Genomic DNA, 12,306 nt, shown 5'->3' with positions numbered 1-12,306 from the left:
ACCGCAGACACCCGGCCAGGCCAGCCAGCTAGCCCCGTTTTCTCTCCCTCTCTCTCTCTCTCCCTCTCTCTCTCTCTCTCTCTCTCTCAAATTCAAAAAGCTTTTCTGGTATGAATTACATTACGGTAGGCCTACGTTGCCTGCAAGGTTACCTGTTATTAATGCGTGAAACAACAACAATGGGATCATGACAGGGCTAATTATTTCGCATAGTCTAATGTTGTAGAGGAAATAAGAAGTAATTTATAGTCCACTTCCATGTTTTTGTTCCAGAGGGATTAATGGAATGCAGCGCTCGTTTTGTCCCTCAAGTTAAGGCAAAGAGCTGTGTATTCGGTATCGTGTCAATATCCGTGAGGTCTGTAAAGTGTTCGGTTATCTCAACGTAGTCTACTTCCCAAGTGATGTCATTTTCTTTTTACGGTGTGATCAGTTTTATTAGTCTTTTAAATAATCCTGTTCTTTGCAACAGTTCATAAAAACCAGATTTCCCTTTCAGGACAGGACAAGACAGCATGTTGTCCAGCAACCCGGTGATCAGTTTCCCAGTTCCCCGAATCTAGGATGAGGCTTGCAGGCAGGTTTTCTTTTTAAATGTCAGCGATTGGTTGGCTGGCAATGGGTAGGGTCAGCTTTGGGTCATGGTGTGCGGTTGTGGTTAGAACTGCCGTCAGACTACCCTCCCCCGTCTCCCGGGGCAGTTCTTGTTGGCTGATGTATGTAGCCTACTGCATGTGATATTGCGTAAATATAAGGAGGCGCTCTTTTGTTATGCACGACCTTAAGTGTTTGTAGCAAGTCATCTGTTAGACAATAGGCTACAACATCAGCACGGGTCATTCGCCGAAAAGCCTAAAAAATAATTACTTCTTGTAGTAAATAAAAAATTCCACAAGGTGACGCCATACCAGTAACTGCACGTAGCTGACCATTTGTCCATCCGACGTGCCCTCGTTACTTTTGAACAGAAAAAATATCGATTGAAACATTTTAGATCGAAACACAAATGACATTTTAAAAAAAGATAATTTAATTTGGTAAAACTGGACTTATGGAAAGTAACTCCTCAATACATTGTGGATTCTGTTTCTACACAGGCAAAAAGTCATATGCTGTGTGTTCTTATACTCCCTCTGAAAACATAATAATAATAATAATAATAATAATACAATGCCCATAAAAATAAATGTGATCAAGAAAAAACTTCTTTCCTCTTTTTTTTCTTAAAAAGGTGCATTTTAAACTTTTTAAATGGATGGTGCCACTCTGATATTTTGAGGGAGTGTATTCCAAAATCTGGGTGCATAAAATGAAAAGGCTGCTCCACCACTCTTCAGTTTACCTTTGGGCACATTGAGCAAGTTGGCATTGGATGATTTTAAATTCCATTTGAGCTGGTAACTTGGTAACATTTCTGAGATGTACAATATGAAGGTGCCGAATGCCTTAAAAACAAGTGAAAGGATCTGAGAATAAATTCTAAACAACAAATGGAGTCAATGTACTGCAGCAAGGGCGGGTATGAGTAGAAAAACAGCAAAGGTGGAAAGTCCGGGTTCAGAAAGTAGAAGTCCTCCCCAGTATTTTGTTCCAATCACCTGAGTTTGCTAATGAACACAATTCCTCTGCCAGGAGGTACAACTCATTAGTGAAATCAGCTGGCCAAGTTCATGGGTGGAATAAATGCATGGCAGAACTTTTACTTTCTGACCCCTGCACTTTGCACCTTTGTAAAACAGTGATGGTATGTTGAGGACAGTGTTTTTCTGTAAATGGGGAAATTGGTGCATATGTTGAATCTGAAATGAAGGGAACTTGTGCACGTGTTGTTTACTAGTTTCCCTCGTAGTGGATTTTGTAGTTTGTGTTTTTAAATCAGAAGGAAGCCAATTTCAGTGAATATTCTATTGAACTCTCATAACACCAAGCCAGTTCATTTCCTTAACTGCAAGCTTTAACAGCAACATTTTCAATGATTTGTTTGACTTAATGTAATGGTAATTACTCTACCAGTGACCTGTCTAACGAGCATGCCAAATAACTTTCTAATTCTTTTTACACAAACGTTCTCTTTTAAAATGGACTGACTACATGATTAAGAATGTAAGTGTGATTTAAAGTTGGTACTACACACTGTTATTTATTTGAAACAGTCAGGGAACTATTTAATCTGTGGAGCTGTGACTTTGGTTAAGACCTCTAAATTCTCAAATGCCCCATTTGGCAACAAGCACAAGTATATCCATTGCTAACATGTACATTTAACTATGTTAGCATGGCACCACATCACACCTATTTATGTTTTTCTTTTCTAAGTTATGACAGATGTTAAGAAGATTCAAAGTTAAGATTGATGTTAAGAAGAACCCCCACCCCCTCTGCCCCAACTGCATGTGCCCAGCCTGGTCTCCATTGCCTGAAAGTGCTGTCGTATTGCTTTCACACAGTAAAATAAAAAATAAAATATTTCTAAAAGTGCATATTTGGCAATAAAACCATTCTCGGCCAGGAGCAAAGAGTAAGCATGACAGATAAAATTTACAATCACACGTTTTTGAAAAATGCTTAAGATGACTAAAGACCTACTACAAGACTTTATTTCTTAGGTTGCAGACAAGCAAACAGACAGGCATGCATGTGTGGTGTTACTCTGGCCTAGCTGAAAGTGTTCATATACTTGGGAGCACCTTTAGGTGATGGTGCAATGTGGATGGATAGAGGAGCATCCCTCCGTGAAATGATGTATGTGTTTCCAGTGTGAACATGAAAAAATGTGTTTATAGATGGTAAAAACATGATTTAAATATGGACAGAAGACATTTGTATTATCTGTTTTGTTTTTGAGCTGTTGTTTCATGGAACCAAACCTCAGTCCTCTCTTTCTCAGTCTCTCTCCCCCTCTCTCTTTCCCTTTCTTGGTCTCTCTCCCTGTCTTGCTGAAATATTGATTGCCCATGTCTGGGCTCCTAAAGCTCTTCTTTATTGATCACATTTACGCACATCCATGCATGCACAAGCACACATGCATACACGCGTGCGCACATGCACTCGCACGCACACACGTGTGCATGCATACACACACACAAATGAACACACATAAGCAAGTGCTTACACACATACACACACAAGCAAGCACATGTACTCACACACATGTTCTTGTATACACTCAAACATGCACATACATAAATGTTCACAAGGAAGAGTTAATATTCTCAGTACAGTTTTGATCACCTTTGCAAGACCAAATGGTTCAAAACATTACTGTTCACAAGTAAAATGACACAAATCACTTGGAAGCATAATGCAGGGTGTTGATATTCTTTTATGATTTTGGGAAGTTATTATTTTCCCACAGATGGTAGTTCCACACCTTGATGCTTCTGCCAGTTGTGTTCTCCTGTGCAACAGAAGAAGGGGGAAAGGTGTTTAAATTGTGTACACCTGGAGGGAGAGGTGTTTAAATTGTGTACACCTGGAGGGAGAGGTGTTTAAATTGTGTACACCTGGAGGGAAAGGTGTTTAAATTGTGTACACCTGGAGGGAGAGGTGTTTAAATTGTGTACACCTGGAGGGAGAGGTGTTTAAAGGGTGTACACCTGGAGGGAGAGGTGTTTAAATTGTGTACACCTGGAGGGAGAGGTGTTTAAAGGGTGTATACCTGGAGGGAGAGGTGTTTAAAGGGTGTACACCTGGAGAGAGAGGTGTTTAAAGGGTGTACACCTGGAGGGAGAGGTGTTTAAAGGGTGTACACCTGGAGAGAGAGGTGTTTAAAGGGTGTACACCTGGAGGGAGAGGTGTTTAAAGGGTGTATACCTGGAGGGAGAGGTGTTTAAATTGTGTACACCTGGAGGGAGAGGTGTTTAAATTGTGTACACCTGGAGGGAGAGGTGTTTAAATTGTGTACACCTGGAGGGAGAGGTGTTTAAATTGTGTACACCTGGAGGGAGAGGTGTTTAAACGGTGTACACCTGGAGGGAGAGGTGTTTAAATTGTGTACACCTGGAGGGAGAGGTGTTTAAAGGGTGTACACCTGGAGGGAGAGGTGTTTAAAGGGTGTACACCTGGAGGGAGAGGTGTTTAAAGGGTGTACACCTGGAGGGAGAGGTGTTTAAAGGGTGTACACCTGGAGGGAGAGGTGTTTAAATTGTGTACACCTGGAGGGAGAGGTGTTTAAATTGTGTACACCTGGAGGGAGAGGTGTTTAAATTGTGTACACCTGGAGGGAGAGGTGTTTAAATTGTGTACACCTGGAGGGAGAGGTGTTTAAAGGGTGTACACCTGGAGGGAGAGGTGTTTAAACGGTGTACACCTGGAGGCCAATCACAACCTGGCCAGATACGGCAGATACAGCTCAGCCAGAGCTGCTCCCCACACCCTTCTCCCAGCCACAGAAAGGTAAGAGCTAACACACACACACACACACACACACACACACGCATGCGTGCACACACCCACACACACACTCACACACATGGGTGCACACACACACACGTACACACACACGAGTGCACACACACACTCACACGCAAGTTAAATGCATTTGAAGATTTTCTGCTCACGTGGCCCTTGGGTATCTTTTAAAAGGAGGAAATTGGGCTCTTCTGCCAGTGGTCAATACAAGCATTCAGTCATGCAATTAACATTGATCAGTCATAAATAAGACTGAGAAAAAATACTTAAAAGAAATGAAAAAATGAAAGTAATATTTTTACACGGTACCTCTCCCATCTTACTGTAACAGTGCACTTAAGCTGACATTTTGCTCTCAATGAGAAATAATAATTATAATCAGGAGTGGAAACAGTAGATAGGAGTAGTAGTGGTTAGAGTGCTAGATTACGGACCTTACAGCTTGGGCTAATGGAGAGTTGTGGTTTGAGAGCTGGACCAGAGGACTGTGGGTTAGTGTTCACAATATTTTTGTGTCAGTATTTTTCAATATAAAGGTGTGATGAACGATCACAGTTGCTTTTGTGGAAGTTGTTTTAGCATTTCATATGTCTTTAGCAAGATTTTTGCAATTTAATTAGTGTTTAGTTATATACTTGCACGCACGCAAACACACGCACGCACACTCACACATCACATTGACTGTTGTTGTAATGTAGTTTGCAGGGGGAAAAAAAAGTATTTTTGTAAAGCAGGAACTCCCTTGTGGCAAGATCTTCTGAAGCTTTTGTGCTAAATTTGCAGGGTTATTGCTTTACTTGAGTTTGGACTGTTTTGGATTGTAGAACACAGAAATATGTACACAGTTCTTGTTACTTTGTGTCATTTTTAGCTCATTAAAAACAAATGGGCCACTGGGGCCTTGCATTTCAGTGAAAGAGTTGACACAGAGGATACGCATTGATATGAGAACTTGCGCGCCACCTGCATGAGATTTGAGTGTATTGGCTAAAGACAGCTGGAAAGACAGAAGGCATTAATTAGCGAGAGATGTTTATGACATATTGTACTGCAAAGATGAAAAAATGGAATATTGTTCTTATTAACATTACTCAGTTTAAACAGATTAACAGATATTTTTAACAGGCCAGTGGTTCCAATGTTTTAAGCTGTGCCTTGGGAAAGCGGTTGACCCGGCTTGGCTGTGTGAGTGTGCGCGTGTGTATGTGTGCGTGGTGTGTGTGTGTGTGTGTGTGTGTACGTGTGTGTGTGCACGTGTGTGGAGCAGCAGGACTGGTCTTTTGCCCTTCAGTTTGTCATCAGCTTGAATAATAGCTGTGATCAACAGCAATCAAGAGAGATTATATTTTTTTGTCAGGGTTCCTGCCTTTCTAAAAATTGAAAGAAAAATAGATTTGTGTCAGTAGCGTAGTGGAGTTATAAATGAGTTTGTTAAATGAGTTTGTTATAAGTAAGTTCAGTATAAATATTAATGCCTCCTATCCCAGGAGCTCTTAAAATATTCAGTCAAAATATTTTCCACATTGATGCTCTCCAAACACTGTTTATCTGCCATAAAGTTGTTTCAGTAGTAAGGGAATAGTCAAGTAGCATGTGCATGGGTATAAAATCTAAATTAATGCTTAGAAATGATCTAAAGTGGGTGTGGGTTTCATTGTTTTGGTTTGCAGCCTGAAAATAGGCCCATAGGGGTCATTCTGGATGTGCTCTGTAATTTTCCGGCAAACATATGATTATTAGCTCTGCCAATAACAGTTTTAAACTGAAACTAAGCAAGGATTACCATCCATACTGCCTCTCTATCTCTCTGTCTCTCTCTCTTTCTCTCTCTGTCTTTCTCTCTCTCTCTCTCTCTCTCTCTCTCTGTAAACATTGGTACATTAAATAAATAAAATGTCACCAAATTAAAAAAGCAGCAAGTATTAATTAATCACAATGATGAGAAATTAACAAATAATTATCAAATGATCATGGGATGAAATGGTGGTGAACAATAAAGAGGTATATAAAGAAGGAAATAATGTCAAAGGACAAGATTAGGCTGGTGACCTGGAGTTGTTTGCGTGAATAAGCTTTTTTTTTTGTTATTGTTGCATGCATGCATGTGTGTGGATGCCTCATACACTCACAGTATGAGAAAAGCTTCTATATATACAGGGCTGCTGTAGTACTGTACAGTTTGGGCGCTCTCCAAGGAAGATTGCCAGTTTATCTGATATAATCTATGTCCTGTAGGACACGGAGGTGTGGATTTATCTTGTTATTTTAGGGAAGTATCGCTTGCTTTCCTGAACTTCTCACGTGTCGTGATGAATTGGCGCTGTGTTTCGACCTCTCGTAAGCTGCCGTGTGAACACGGTCTGTCTGAACACGGTCTGTCTGAACACGGTCTGTCTGAACACGGTCTGTCTGAACACGGTCTGTCTGAACACGGTCTGTCTGAACACGGTCTGCCTGAACACGGTCTGCCTGAACACGGTCCGTCCTCCTCGGGTTGCCAGGTTGTCTCTGTTACCTGGCCGCACGCACGGCGCTTTGTTGGGGCACGTTTTCACATATTTCACTGCTGACAGGTAGCCTGCCCCAGTGCAGCGTCTTCTACACCCAGGCTAGCTCTCAGGTCTGCTTCATACCTTTCTGTTTGCGTCCGCGTGGGTGACGTGATGTCACGACGTTTTTATTGTGATGTCTTTCGGCTGAGTCCCGTTTCGGCTGCCGGGATCGTGCCGTCCTGTCTGTAGGGCTGAGAGAGGTGAGCCCCAGGGCTCTTCATTCAGGCTCACCTCTCTGCGTCTTTATCTCTCTCTCTCTCTCTCTCTCTCTCTCTCTCTCTCTTTCTCTCTGTCCGTTTGTGTCCCGCTCTCTCCTTCTCCCTGAGGATTTCTGGGATCAGTCTGGCTGCATTAGAAAGGCAGGCGTCCTACAACAGCGTCTATGAATTTCTCAAATGATCCTTTCCCATTTCAAAACAAGCAAATATATTTTTAAAAATAGACCAAAATTAAGCAAAGACATCGAACCAAAAGCAGCAACACAATATTAACATGATTGACTGGGGTAAATATTTCCTTCTTCGACTACTGCCCCCACTCGCCCCCACCCTCGTTCTCTCTAAGAAAGGCAGCAGAGGTGAACTGCGCCTGCTCTGCAAAGCCCACATTTGTAAGACAAATATTATAACAAATTAAACAGCATAACAATGAGTGGTGTCAGGCCTTACCTCAGCCGGAGTTTTATTAGGAACACTCTCAGTCCTAATGCCTTCCATATGAAGGAGACAGACCTGCACCCCCTCCCCCCCTCCCCCCCTGTTCCCAGCACAGGCGGGGCACTGCTGGGATCGGTGCTGATGGACCCTATTATGTCATCTTTAATTTGGGCTCGTTACAGATTACCTGACACCTTCGCAGTGATTTAATAACCTTTTGTCCTGAAGAACGCACTACTCTCTTCACTCGCCTCCGCTTGCTCTCTTCACACCCCCTCCGTCTCTCTCCTTTTCTCCCTCCCCCCTTATCCCCCCTCTTTTTCCTCTCTCGTTTTGAGCCCTCCCACCTGCCTCACCCCCCAATTATTGTTTTTGAGAGAAAAAGTGTGAGAAAAGAAAGAAGTATACCTCTCTCCTCCTATATCCCTTCTTCCCAGCAAGAGGGTGTGAGTGAGGGAAAGTGAGATGAAGAGAAAGAGTTTAGTGAGAGAGGGAGAGAGATGGATGAAGAGAGGGAGAGAGGTATATAGGGAAAGAGGTGGTTTGCAAGGCCCCTTTGTTCTGAAGAAAAAAAATACTGAAACGATGAGAGATTGAATGAGAGAGCGGCTGTGGGGAGATGTACGTGTTCTGTTTAAACTGCAAAGTGTTGTCACTACACAACACACTGTTTCATCACATTTCTGCAGCACACAGTTGTGCCCTCATTGGTGGGAAGCTGTTGCTCAATGTCTTTCTCTGTAAGATTAGTCCTATTCGTTACTGGAAGTTGTATGTATTGTTGTTATGGTTATAGCATATTATGTGATGTTGCTCTGGGTGAAGGTTTCTTTTTTTTGCTGGCTGCGTTGGATGTTCTGGATTGGAATGTCATGTCGCTGTCGTGGCGTGCGTGCGATGAGAGGATGCTGAAAATGGTGCCGCGTGTGGTAACGTATCACACTGAAGGGGAGGGGGTCAGGATATCTGGGGACGTTTGCTCCACTCTGCCCCCTAGAGGCCAGGATAGAAGCAGGTTCAAGGTCGCTTCCGTGTCCTGTTTATTTCAAACTGAATGATCCCTTTTATTGCCATGAATGAGTGGCGAGAGGAAGCAGTCCGGCTGTGATCTGACCTGCTGTGAAGGTGATTGGGCGAAAAGGTGGCAGAGCAGGCAACCGATGGTTTGATGATGAAGCACTGAGGATAGCCTGGCACTCTATGGCTCAGCATGCCCATTTTGCCCCAGCTCAGCCAATCAGAGCGCAAGGAGACGAGAGGACCTTGCTGGTTGCCAGGACAGTGTTTGTGAGCGACGTTCTGACCCAGGACTTCATGGAAGAACGGCTAAACATGTAGCAGTTGGCATGTTCAGTTGAGCGGTATGTTCAGTTACTCACTGAGTTCAGGTCCTGATTATGTTGAATGGCTCACGTGCAAAAGAATTCTGATTGTGTTTATTGGCTTAGGGGTGTGAGAAGCACTGAATGCTTTACTGGGGTTTTATAATAATGATCATTTCACTCACGCACACACATACATACATATATACACACACACACACACACACACAAGCACACGCATATATACACACACACACATCCACACACACACACAAGCACACGCATATGCACACACAAACACACACAAGCACACACACATGCACACACACACACACACACAGCTTTCCATTTCTGAGGCCCCCTGTTGGAGCGCGAGTTTAGGTCCCAGATGCAGTGATGTCATCGCTTATGCCACCTCTCTGATTGGGTCGCTTATTGAAAGCAGAGCAGAGCTCTTTGTTTCTTCTTGAAGAGCTAAGCGCACACACACACACAGACACACTGCCACACACACATGCACACATTCATGCGCACACACACGCACACGCACACACATACCCACACAAAGGCACACACACACTTTTATTGACACATTGATTCATTTTGTTCCTGTGGTCCTGTGTTTACCCTTGTAGACCTGACCAGGAAAGATTTTCTGGCGTTTGATAAAAATCTGAAAAAAGCAGAGGCTATTGTCACCGCAGAGTGGGTGTGGCACCAGGCAGAGTGGTCTAACTCTACCTGTCTCCACAGTAGGGCCTCACACACACGCATACATGCACACTCTCACACACACACACACACGCGCGCGCATACACAAACACGCTTCTGCACACACGTGCTGAACACGCACATCGTTAGCACTTGCTGTCTCGCATTCTAAGAAGGCTGTTCGCACACTGGCTCTCTCCCTCTCTCGCACATTTTTCCTGCCTCTGAACTGGCTCTCCTCTCTGCTCTCTCTCTCTGTCCCTGGAGAGTCATCCCTCTCTTTTTCCTCAGTCCCATGCCCTCTCTCCTTCGCTTTCATCCCTTTCTCTCCTTCTTTGCTTGTTCCACTGTATGCACCTCTCTTCCTCTGTAAAAGGACCTCTTCACTTTTTGCCCATCTCCCCCTTCTCTTTCTGTTTCTCTCCATTCCCCTCTTCTCTCCTCTCTCTCACTCTCTCTTACTCCCTTTTTTTTCCTCTCTCAGGACTCTTGGCATGATTTCTGTCTTCTCAGACTTTGAAGACAGTTCAGACTGTTAATAAAAGACAGGTCCTTACCACAACAGAAGACCCAGCTTTGAGTTTGAATAAACAATCTTTTTTCCCCTTCTCTCTCACATCTCTCTCTCCCTCCCTCATTCTCTTTCTCTCTTTCTCTCTCTCTCTCTCTCTCTCTCTCTCTCTCTCTCTCCTTCTCTCTCTCTCTCAGGCAGAAATATGTGCACTTGCTCTGTTTTTTCCATGGGCTCACAGCTCTCTGGAATAGATTAGTAGCAGAGAGGGAGGGCGGAGGACTGCGGGTCAGAACGAGAGGGGAGCAGAATGAAAGAGAGGCGGAGAGCAGGTGACAGATGAGGAGAGAGGGAGGAATTTAGGGAGTTCGAGCCCCCCGATCCTCCTCCTTTCCTGTTGGCACAGTGCAGGTCCACCGAACACACCTTTGCAGGACAGTCGCCCAGAACATTCCTCAGCCCGAACAGCAACCCCGACCCAGAGAGAGCAGAACCACAGAGCCTCGATGCACTCACCAGGTACTGAACTTTCCTCTGTGAGCCGGCTTGGCATTCTTAACATCCCCCCACCCCCCGTTGCCCCCCCTCTCTAACTCCCTCCCTCTCACCCTCTCGGTCTTTCCCCCAGTCTTTCTCCTTCCTTTCCTCTCCCTATTTCTCTCCTCTCACTCTTTCTCTCTTTCTCTTTGTCTCCCCTAATTAAAACCACAGCCCCCCACCCGTCAGTTGGCAGGGGCTGGTTACCGCAGCCGGGGAATTCAGAGTAAATAAATGGACATTTCTCTGCCTCTCTCTCTGTGAGAAGAATAACAGAGTTTGGAGCGTGTGTGTGGAGCAGTAAACCACAGGCGGCTGGCTGGAGAGCAGAGCAGGACCAGATGGAGCAGCTGCACGCACGCGTGTGCGCGCGCACACACACACACACACACACACACTCAGGCACACACCTACAGATACATGCACACGCGTGCTCAGGCACACACACTCATGCTCAAACACACACCTACAGACACCACACACACACACACACACACACACACACACTTAGGCATACACCTACAGACACAAGCATGTGCGCACACACGCACATACTCAGGCACACACAGTCAGGCACATACTTACAGACGTGTGTATGCGTGAACACACACACGCACGCACTCAAGCACACACACACACACACGCACACACATGCACACACACAAACACACACTCAGACACACATCTGCAGACATGCACACACACACACATGCAGGCACATGCATACACACATGCTCAAACACACGCGTGCAGGCACACACGTAAACACACGCTCACACGCGTGCATTCACGGTTGCAGCTCCGCTGTATTTCAGGCCACACCCACTAACACACAGACTTTCTGGGTGCTCTCACACGCATGCTGTGACACACACCCGCTCACACACACATGCACACACGCTTGCTCGGTGTCACACATGGCAGTGGCCTCGTTTGCACTCAGAGTCCTGCCGTAAATCCAGTCGATCTGTCTCTCACGCGGCGTTCTCCACAAAACGGGCTCTCCCAGGACGATTCCGCTTGCACCCGTTCTCAACACAGGGAATACACTGAGCACACTGATCACACTCACGTTGCTCAATGCACTGAACATAGCATTCAGGAAGTGCTGAATAAACTTGACATTTTAAACATGTTAAGAAGCTGAGCACAGACACGAGCGCGCTCTGACTAACTGAACACTGGTGATGCTGTGCGCTCGACATGATGAATGGGGTGAAGACACTGGAAATATGACTCACACTGAACAATGAAGTGTTGAATACTCTGAATGCACTCAATGCACTTAACACACTCAGAGCGCTGATGAACTGAACGCGCTCGAAAGACTGACATATCTGTATGTAGTGAACACATTAACCATGCTGCAGCACTGAACGCATAACCGAAAATAAAACATTTACACTTAAACCTGGTAATATGACCACTGAACACACATTCGTTCAATCTCGCTCAACGTACTGAACATGCCGACACACTGAACACACTGATGTGCTGAATCTCCTTAACACACTTGAACACGCCCAACGCGCTGACATACTGAACAGCTAACGTACATCCTTGTTGCTCATTGGGCCATCTTGATCAGTGATGTCAGTCCCCCTGTT

This window comes from Anguilla anguilla, chromosome 3 (genome assembly GCF_013347855.1).
Source record: "Anguilla anguilla isolate fAngAng1 chromosome 3, fAngAng1.pri, whole genome shotgun sequence".
NCBI classification, from domain to species: Eukaryota; Metazoa; Chordata; class Actinopteri; order Anguilliformes; family Anguillidae; genus Anguilla; species Anguilla anguilla.
Note: the sequence above shows the minus strand (reverse complement) of the source record.